Source organism: Arachis stenosperma, chromosome 4 (genome assembly GCF_014773155.1).
Source record: "Arachis stenosperma cultivar V10309 chromosome 4, arast.V10309.gnm1.PFL2, whole genome shotgun sequence".
Classification (NCBI taxonomy): domain Eukaryota; kingdom Viridiplantae; phylum Streptophyta; class Magnoliopsida; order Fabales; family Fabaceae; genus Arachis; species Arachis stenosperma.
In genome coordinates, this window is record NC_080380.1 from 96,028,698 (window position 1) to 96,039,141 (window position 10,444).

A 10,444-nucleotide genomic window follows, 5' to 3' on the forward strand; every position below is an offset into this window, starting at 1 on the left:
AAGGCAAATAAGAGTGTGCTTAAGAACCCTGGACACCTCTAATTGGGGACTTTAGCAAAGCTGAGTCACAATCTGAAAAGGTTCACCCAATTATGTGTCTGTGGCATGTATGTATCCGGTGGTAATACTGGAAGACAGAGTGCTTTGGGCCACAGCCAAGACTCAATAAGTAGCTGTGTTCAAGAATCATCATACTTAACTAGGAGAATCAATAACACTATCTGGATTCTGAGTTCCTAAAGAAGCCAATCATTCTGAATTCCAAAGGATAGAGTGAGATGCCAAAACTATTCAGAGGCAAAAAGCTAAAAGCCCCGCTCATCTAATTAATACTGATCTTCATAGATGTTTTTGGAGTTCATTGCATATTCTCTTCTTTTTATCTTATTTGATCTTCAGTTGCTTGGGGACAAGCAACAATTTAAGTTTGGTGTTGTGATGAGCGGATAATTTGTACACTTTTTGGCATTATTTTTAGTATGTTTTTGGTAGTTTTAGTTGAGATTTTAGTATATTTTTATTAGTTTTTAGTTAAAATTCACTTTTCTGGACTTCACTATGAGTTTGTGTGTTTTTCTGTGATTTCAGGTATTTTCTGGCTGAAATTGAGGGATCTGAGCAAAAATCTGATCCAGAGACTCAAAAGGACTGCAGATGCTGTTGGATTCTGACCTCCCTGCACTCGAAGTGAATTTTCTGGAGCTACAGAAGCCCAATTGGCGCGCTCTCAACGGCGTTGGAAAGTAGACATCCTGGGCTTTCCAGCAATATATGATAGTCCATACTTTGCCCAAGATTTGATGGCCCAAACCGGTGTTCAAAGTCACCTCAAGAAATTCCAGCGTTAAACGCCAGAACTGGCACCTAATTGGGAGTTAAACGCCCAAACTGGCACTAAAGCTGGCGTTTAACTCCAAGGAGAGTCTCTACACGAAAATGCTTCATTGCTCAGCCCAAGCACACACCAAGTGGGCCCGGAAGTGGATTTTTATGTCATTTACTCATCTTTGTACACCTTAGGCTACTAGTTATCTATAAGTAGGACATTTTACTATTGTATCTGGAGACTTTGGTAGCTATCTTCGTTTTATGCTATCTTAGATCATTGGGAGGCTGGCCATTCGGCCATGCCTAGACCTTATGCTTATGTATTTTCAACGGTGGAGTTTCTACACACCATAGATTAAGGTGTGGAGCTCTGCTGTACCTCGAGTATTAATGCAATTACTATTGTTCTTCTATTCAATTCCGCTTGTTCTTTGTCCAAGATATCACTTGTTCTTCAACTTGATGAAGGTGATGATTGACGCCCATCATCATTCTCACCCATGAACAAAGTGACTGACAACCACTCTTGTTCTACAAGCATCTGAGGCTTAGTGAATATCTCTTGGATTACTGATACACGATGCATGGTTGATCGCCTGACAACCGAGTGCTCGCCTGACAAACGAGCCAGCCATTCCGTGAGATCAGAGTCTTCGTGGTATAGGCAAGAACTGATGGCGGCATTCAAGAGAATTCGGAAGCTCTAACCTTGTCTGTGGTATTCTGAGTAGGATTCAATGATTGAATGACTGTGACGTGCTTCAAACTCCTAGCAAGCTAGGGCGTTAGTGACAGACGCAAAAGTATCAATGGATATTATTCCGGCCTGAACGAGAACCGACAGATGATTAGCCTATGCTGTGACAGAGCATCAGGGACGTATTTTCACTGAGAGGATGGGAGGTAGCTGCTGACAACAGTGAAACCCTACACGAGCTTGCCATGGAAAGGAGTAAGAAGGATTGGATGAAGACTGTAGGAAAGCAAAGAGACGAAAGGGAAAGCATCTTCATACGCTTGTCTGAAGCTCTTACACCAATGATATACATAAGTATCTCTATCTTTATCTTTATGCTTTATTCGTTCATCACTATACCCATTTGAGTCTGCCTGACTGAGATTTACAAGATGACCATAGCTTGCTTCATACCACCAATCTCCGTGGGATCGACCCTTACTCGCGTAAGGTTTATTACTTGGACGACCCAGTGCACTTGCTGGTTAGTTGTGCGAAGTTGTGTTTATGCCATGGTATTGAGCACCAAGTCTTTGGAGCCATTACTAGGGATTGTTTATGTTTTGAAAAGTATTGATCACAATTTCGTGCACCATCTGCCAAGGATGATGGTTTCATCCATGCATTTCCCAGTCTCTAGGACTATGAAATCAGTAGGGATGTAATGGTCCTTAATCTTAACCAAAACATTCTCTACAAGTCCATAAGCTTGTTTTCTTGAATTGTCTGCCATCTCTAGTGAGATTTTTGCAGCTTGTACCTCAAAGATCCCTAGCTTCTCTGTTACAGAGAGAGGCATGAGGTTTACACTTGACCCTAAGTCACACAGAGCCTTCTTGAAGGTCATGGTGCCTATGGTACAAGGGATGGAAAACTTCCCAGGGTCTTGTCTCTTTTGAGGCAATTTCTGCCTAGACAAGTCATCCAGTTCTTTGGTGAGCAAAGGAGGTTCATCCTCCCAAGTCTCATTTCCGAATAACTTGTCATTTAGCTTCATGATTGCTCCAAGGTATTTAGCAACTTGCTCTTCAGTGACATACTCATCCTCTTCAGAGGAAGAATACTCATCAGAGCTCATGAAAGGCAGAAGTAAGTCCAATGGAATCTCTATGGTCTCATTTTGAGCCTCAAATTCCCATGGTTCCTCATTGGGGAACTCAGTGGAGGTTAGTGCACGCCCATTGAGGCCTTCCTCAGTGGCGTCCACTTCCTCTCTTTCCTCTCCAAACTCGGCCATGTTTATGGCTTTGCACTCTCCTTTTGGATTTTCTTCTGTATTACTTGGGAGAGTACTAGGAGGGAGTTCAGTAACTTTCTTGCTCAGCTGTCCCACTTGTCCTTCCAAATTTCTGATGGAGGACCTTGTTTCATTCATGAAACTTTGAGTGGTTTTGATTAGATCAGAGACCATGTTTGCTAAGTCAGAGGGGTTCTGCTTAGCATTCTCTGTCTGTTGCTGAGAAGATGATGGAAAGGGTTTGCTATTGTTAAACCTGTTTCTTCCACCATTATTATTGAAACCTTGTTGAGGTCTCTCTTGATTCTTCCATGAGAAATTTGGGTGATTTCTCCATGAAGAATTATAGGTGTTTCCTTAGGGTTCTCCTAGGTAATTCACCTCTTCCATTGAAGGGTTCTCAGGATCATAAGCTTCTTCCTCAGATGAAGCTTCCTTAGTACTGTTTGGTGCATTTTGCATTCCAGACAGACTTTGAAAAATCAAATTGACTTGTTGAGTCAATATTTTATTCTGAGCCAGTATGGCATTCAGAGTGTCAATCTCAAGAACTCCTTTCTTCTGACTTGTCCCGTTGTTCACAGGATTCCTTTCAGAAGTGTACATGAATTGGTTATTTGCAACCATCTCAATTAGCTCTTGAGCCTCTGTAGGCGTCTTCTTCAGATGAAGAGATCCTCCAGCAGAGCTATCTAAGGACATCTTAGATAGTTCAGAGAGACCATCATAGAAAATACCTATGATGCTCCATTCAGAAAGCATGTCTGAGGGACATCTTCTGATTAATTGTTTGTATCTTTCCCAAGCTTCATAGAGGGATTCTCCATCCTTCTGTCTGAAGGTTTGGACTTCCACTCTAAGCTTACTCCATCTTTGTGGTGGAAAGAACTTTGCCAAGAAGGCATTGACTAGCTTTTCCCAAGAGTCCAGGCTTTCTTTAGGTTGAGAGTCCAACCATATTCTAGCTCTGTCTCTTACAGCAAAAGGGAATAGCATCAGCCTATAGACCTCAGGGTCTACCCCATTAGTCTTGACTGTGTCACAGATTTGCAAGAATTCAGCTAAGAACTGATGAGGATCTTCCATTGGAAGTCCGTGGAACTTGCAATTCTGTTGCATTAGAGAAACTAATTGAGGTTTAAGCTCAAAGTTGTTTGCTCCAATGGCAGGGATAGAGATGCTTCTCCCATAGAAGTCGGGAGTAGGTGCAGTAAAGTCACCCAGCACCTTCCTTGCATTGTTGGCATTGTTGTTGTTTTCGGCTGCCATGTCTTCTTCTTCTTTGAAGAATTCGGTCAGGTCCTCTACAGAGAGTTGTGCCTTAGCTTCTCTTAGCTTTCTCTTCAAGGTCCTTTCAGGTTCAGGATCAGTTTCAACAAGAATGCCTTTGTCTCTGCTCCTGCTCATATGAAAGAGAAGAGAACAAGAAAAATATGGAATACTCTATGTCACAGTATAGAGATTCCTTGAGGTGTCAGAGGAAAAAGAAAAATAGAGAGAAGAAGGAGAAGAAGAATTCGAACTTTAATTGGATAGAGTTCGAATTGTGCATTAAGAAGGAGTAGTACTCCATAAATAGAAGGATGTGAGAAGGAGGGAAGAGGATTTTCGAAAATTAATTAAAGAGATGTCAAAAACATTTTAAAAATTGATTGATAATTTTCGAAAATTGAAAGTGGAAAAGAAATCAAGTGATTTTTGAAAAAGATTTTGAAATTAGAAATAAAAAAGATTTGATAGAAAACTTATTTTGAAAAAGATGTGATTAAAAAGATATGATTGAAGAAATTTGATTTGAAAACAATTTTAAGAGATATGTTTTGAAAACAATTTTTAAAAGATTTGATTTTGAAGATTAGTGACTTGCTTAACAAGAAAATATATGATTCAAACATTAAACCTTTCTCAGCAGAAAAGGTAACAAATTTGAGATGTTCAATCAAATCATTAATTGTTAGTAAGTATCTTTGAAAAAGGAAAGAAATTGATTTTGAAAACATTTGATTGAAAAGATATGATTTGAAAAAGATTTGATTTTGAAAAACTTTGAAAACTTGAAAAAAAATTGATTTGAAAACAAAATCTTCCCCCTAGCACCATCCTGGCGTTAAACGCCCAGAATGGTATACATTCTGGCGTTTAACGCCCAAAATGCACCCTTTTTGGGCGTTAAACGCCCAACCAGGTACCCTGGCTGGCGTTTAAACGCCAGTCTGTCCTTCTTCACTGGGCGTTTTGAACGCCCAGCTTTTTCTGTGCAATTCCTCTGCAGCATGTTATGAATCTTCAATTCTCTTGTATTATTGACTTGAGAAGACACAAATTGAAAATATTTTTGGATTTTTATCAGTAAGGAATAACCAAAATGCAACTGAAATCAAATAACAATGCATGCAAGACACCAAACTTAGCAGTTTGTACACTACTAACACTATATGAGACACAAAGATACTCAAGTCAATAGAATTCAAAGATCAAAACAAAGAAATACATGCACGGATTCGAAAAAATATAACAAAAACATGCATTTGACACCAAACTTAAGATGAGACTCTAGACTCAAACAAGAAATATTTTTGGATTTTATGATTTTATAAATTTTTTTTTGTGTTTTTCAAAAATTAAGTGGAAAAAGATATCAAAATTCTTAATGAGAATGCCAGGAATCAGTGCAATGCTAGTCTAAGACTCCGGTCCAGGAATTAGACATGGCTTCACAGCCAGCCAAGCTTTCAAAGAAAGCTTCGGTCCAAAACACTAGACATGGCCAATGGCCAGCCAAGCCTTAGCAGATCATTGCTCCAATAGCAGGATTGATAGAGATCAACAAGCTATTGTGATGATCAGTTGAAACCTCGGTCCAATAAGATTAGACATGGCTTCTCAGCCAGCCAGATTTCAACAAATCATCATGAAACTCTAGAATTCATCTTCAAGAATTTCGAAAAAAATAAATGCCTAATCTAAGCAACAAGATGAACCGTCAGTTGTCCATACACAAGAACAATCCCCGGCAACGGCGCCAAAAACTTGGTGCACGAAATTGTGATCAATACTTTTCAAAACATAAACAATCCCTAGTAATGGCTCCAAAGACTTGGTGCTCAATACCATGGCATAAACACAACTTCGCACAACTAACCAGCAAGTGCACTGGGTCGTCCAAGTAAAAACCTTACGCGAGTAAGGGTCGATCCCACGGAGATTGGTGGTATGAAGCAAGCTATGGTCATCTTGTACATCTCAGTCAGGCAGACTCAAATGGGTATAGTGATGAACGAATAAAGCATAAAGATAAAGATAGAGATACTTATGTATATCATTGGTGTAAGAGCTTCAGACAAGCGTATGAAGATGCTTTCCCTTCCGTCTCTCTGCTTTCCTACAGTCTTCATCCAATCCTTCTTACTCCTTTCCATGGCAAGCTCGTGTAGGGTTTCACTGTTGTCAGCAGCTACCTCCCATCCTCTCAGTGAAAATACGTCCCTGATGCTCTGTCACAGCATAGGCTAATCATCTGTCGGTTCTCGTTCAGGCCGGAATAATATCCATTGATACTTTTGCGTCTGTCACTAACGCCCTAGCCTGCTAGGAGTTTGAAGCACGTCACAGTCATTCAATCATTGAATCCTACTCAGAATACCACAGACAAGGTTAGACCTTCCGGATTCTCTTGAATGCCGCCATCAGTTCTTGCCTATACCACGAAGACTCTGATCTCACGGAATGGCTGGCTCGTTTGTCAGGCGAGCACTCGGTTGTCAGGCGATCAACCATGCATTGTGCAATCAGAAATCCAAGAGATATTCACTAAGCCTCGAATGCTTGTAGAACAAGAATGGTTGTCAGTCACCTTATTCATAGGTGAGAATGATGATGAGTGTCACGGATCATCACATTCATCAAGTTGAAGAACAAGTGATATCTTGGACAAAGAACAAGCGGAATTGAATAGAAGAACAATAGTAATTGCATTAATACTCGAGGTACAGCAGAGCTCCACACCTTAATCTATGGTGTGTAGAAACTCCACCGTTGAAAATACATAAGCATAAGGTCTAGGCATGGCCGAATGGCCAGCCTCCCAATGATCTAAGATAGCATAAAACGAAGATAGCTACCCAAGTCCCCAGATACAATAGTAAAAGGTCCTACTTATAGATAACTAGTAGCCTAAGGTGTACAAAGATGAGTAAATGACATAAAAATCCACTTCCGGGCCCACTTGGTGTGTGCTTGGGCTGAGCAATGAAGCATTTTCGTGTAGAGACTCTCCTTGGAGTTAAACGCCAGCTTTAGTACCAGTTTGGGCGTTTAACTCCCAATTAGGTGCCAGTTCCGGCGTTTAACGCTGGAATTTCTTGAGGTAACTTTGAACGCCGGTTTGGGCCATCAAATCTTGGGCAAAGTATGGACTATCATATATTGCTGGAAAGCCCAGGATGTCTACTTTCCAACGCCGTTGAGAGCGCGCCAATTGGGCTTCTGTAGCTCCAGAAAATCCACTTCGAGTGCAGGGAGGTCAGAATCCAACAGCATCTGCAGTCCTTTTGAGTCTCTGGATCAGATTTTTGCTCAGGTCCCTAAATTTCAGCCAGAAAATACCTGAAATCACAGAAAAACACACAAACTCATAGTAAAGTCCAGAAAAGTGAATTTTAACTAAAAACTTATAAAAATATACTAAAATCTCAACTAAAACTACCAAAAACATACTAAAAACAATGCCAAAAAGTGTACAAATTATCCGCTCATCACCCGTCCTCTCAGTGAAAATGTTCAATGCACCCTGTCACGGCACGGCTAATCATCTGTCGGTTCTCAATCAGGTTGGAATAGAATCCATTGATTCTTTTGCGTCTGTCACTAACGCCCAGCCTTCAGGAGTTTGAAGCTCGTCACAGTCATTCAATCATTAAATCCTACTCAGAATACCACAGACAAGGTTTAGACCTTCCGGATTCTCTTGAATGCCGCCATCAATTCTAGCTTATACCACGAAGATTCCGATTAAAGGATCCAAGAGATATCCACTCAATCTAAGGTAGAACGGAGGTGGTTGTCAGGCACACGTTCATAGGTGAGAATGATGATGAGTGTCACGGATCATCACATTCATCAAGTTGAGGAACAAGTGATATCTTAGAACAAGAACAAGCTGAATTGAATAGAAGAACAATAGTAATTGCATTAATACTCGAGGTACAGCAGAGCTCCACACCTTAATCTATGGTGTGTAGAAACTCCACCGTTGAAAATACATAATAACAAGGTCTAGGCATGGCCGAATGGCCAGCTTCCCATAACGTGATCTCAGATCTAAAGTGATCAAAAGATTCAAAGATCTCCAGATGAAAAATACAATAGTAAAAGGTCCTATTTGTAGAGAACTAGTAGCCTAGGGTTTACAGAAATGAGTAAATGACATAAAAATCCACTTCCGGGCCCACTTGGTGTGTGCTTGGGCTGAGCATTGAAGCTTTCATGTGTAGAGACTTTTCTTGGAGTTAAACGCCAGCTTTTGTGCCAGTTTGGGCGTTTAACTCCCATTCTTGTGCCAGTTCCGGCGTTTAACGCCGGGCAGTTTTGAGCTAATTTGGAATACCAGTTTGGGCCATCAAATCTCGGGCAAAGTATGGGCTATTATATATTGTTGGAAAGCCCAGGATGTCTACTTTCCAACGCCGTTGAAAGCGCGCCAATTGGGCTTCTGTAGCTCCCGAAAATCCACTTCGAGTGCAGGGAGGTCAGAATCCAACAGCATCTGCAGTCCTTTTCAGCCTCTGAATCAGATTTTTGCTCAGGTCCCTCAATTTCAGCCAAAAAATACCTGAAATCACAAAAAAACACACAAACTCATAGTAAAGTCCAGAAAAATAAATTTTAACAAAAAACTAATAAAAATATACTAAAAACTAACTAAATCCTACTAGAAATATACTAAAAACAATGCCAAAAAGCGTACAAATTATCCGCTCATCAAAGAGCTTGCCTAAATAAGTTACAGATCTCAAGTGACTTTAAATCCGAACTCCTAAAGGCTCATCAAAATGATGACGTGTTACCTAAGGTGTTGCCATCTATCGAGCAAGGGAAGCAATGGAGAGTGTCATGGGATCAAGATGGATTGTGGAGATTCAAGGGTAGGATCATTGTGCCGGATGTTGGAAATTTGCGGCAAGATATATTGAAAGAAGCGCACAAGAGCGGATTTTCTATTCACCCTGGGAGTACTAAGATGTACCACGATTTGAAGGCTATATTCTGGTGACCTGGTATGAAGAAAAATGTGGCAGAACATGTCTCAAAGTGCCTGACGTGTCAGAAGGTGAAGATAGAACATCAAAAACCGTCGGGAATGCTACAGCCACTTGAAACTCCTCAGTGGAAGGAGGAAGGAATCGTGATGGATTTTGTGACTGGGTTACCGAGGACTAGGTCGGGATTTGATGCGATTTGGGTGATCGTGGATCGCTTAACCAAATCTGCTCATTTTCTGCCTATCCGAATAAGTTGCTCAATGGATGAGCTAGCAAGGTTGTATATAAAGGAGATAGTAAGGTTGCATGGTGTGCTGTCGAGCATAGTATCAGACCGTGATCCCCGATTCACTTCAGGGTTTTGGAGAGCTTTCCAAAGAGCTTTCGGTACGAAGCTATGTCTCAGTACTGCATATCATCCACAGACGGATGGACAGTCAGAGAGGACTATTCAGACATTGAAAGATATGCTGAGAGCATGTGTATTGGATCAACTCGGAAGGGGGACCGCTACATACCATTGGTGGAGTTTGCGTACAACAACAGCTTTCATGCGAGCATAGGGATGGCTCCATATGAGGCCTTGTATGGACGAAAGTGCCAGTCTCCACTTTGTTCATATGAATCCGGTGAAGCAAGTGTTTTGGGTTCAGATTTGGTAGCAGAGACTACTGAGAACATTAAGAAGATTCGTGCAAGGATGTTAACTGCTCAGAGTCGACAGAAGAGTTATGCGGACTAGAGAAGGAAACCATTAGAGTTTGAAGTGGGAGAACATGTATTTCTGCGGGTTACACCGACAACTGGGATTAGAAGAGCGATTAAGACCAAGAAATTGAATCTGAGGTATATAGGACCATTTGAAATTTTGAGGCGGTTCGGGCCAGTGGCATATCAAGTAGCTTTGCCACTTCATCTGTCTAACTTGCATGACATATTCCACGTGTCACAACTTCGTAAGTACACGTCGGATGTGGCTCATGTGTTGGAGCCTGAGTTGGTTGAGTTGAGGGAAAACTTAACTTTCCAATTAACGCAAGTGAGGATCGATGACACTAGTGTGAAGAAGCTGCGAGGAAAGGAAGTCTCATTGGTTAAAGTTACTTGTGAGCGAGCAGGAGTTGAAGAGCATACTTGGGAATTGGAGTCTGAGATGCGAAAGGATTTCCCCGAGCTCTTCTCAGGTAATTCAAATTTTGAGGACAAAATTTCTTATTTGGTGGGGAGAATGTAAGAACCACAACTAATCAATCGGTTAATTAAGTGATTATATTGCCCAAATTAGATTCCGAAAAGTTAGAGTGAGAATTTGAGGATTTAAATATGATTTTTGGACTCATTAGGTCTTTCTGAGTCAGAAAATGTGTTTTCTGTGAAAAACCG

The 10,444-nt window shown here is 41.0% G+C and overlaps 1 non-coding gene across 1 annotated transcript; it reads left to right on the top strand.

The window, feature by feature from the left end:
- Positions 1 to 3,557: 3,557 nt before the first annotated feature.
- Positions 3,558 to 3,665, top strand: LOC130978159 (small nucleolar RNA R71). The gene has a single exon (XR_009085817.1). It is a non-coding gene; the product is annotated as a small nucleolar RNA R71 (small nucleolar RNA).
- Positions 3,666 to 10,444: the final 6,779 nt, after the last annotated feature.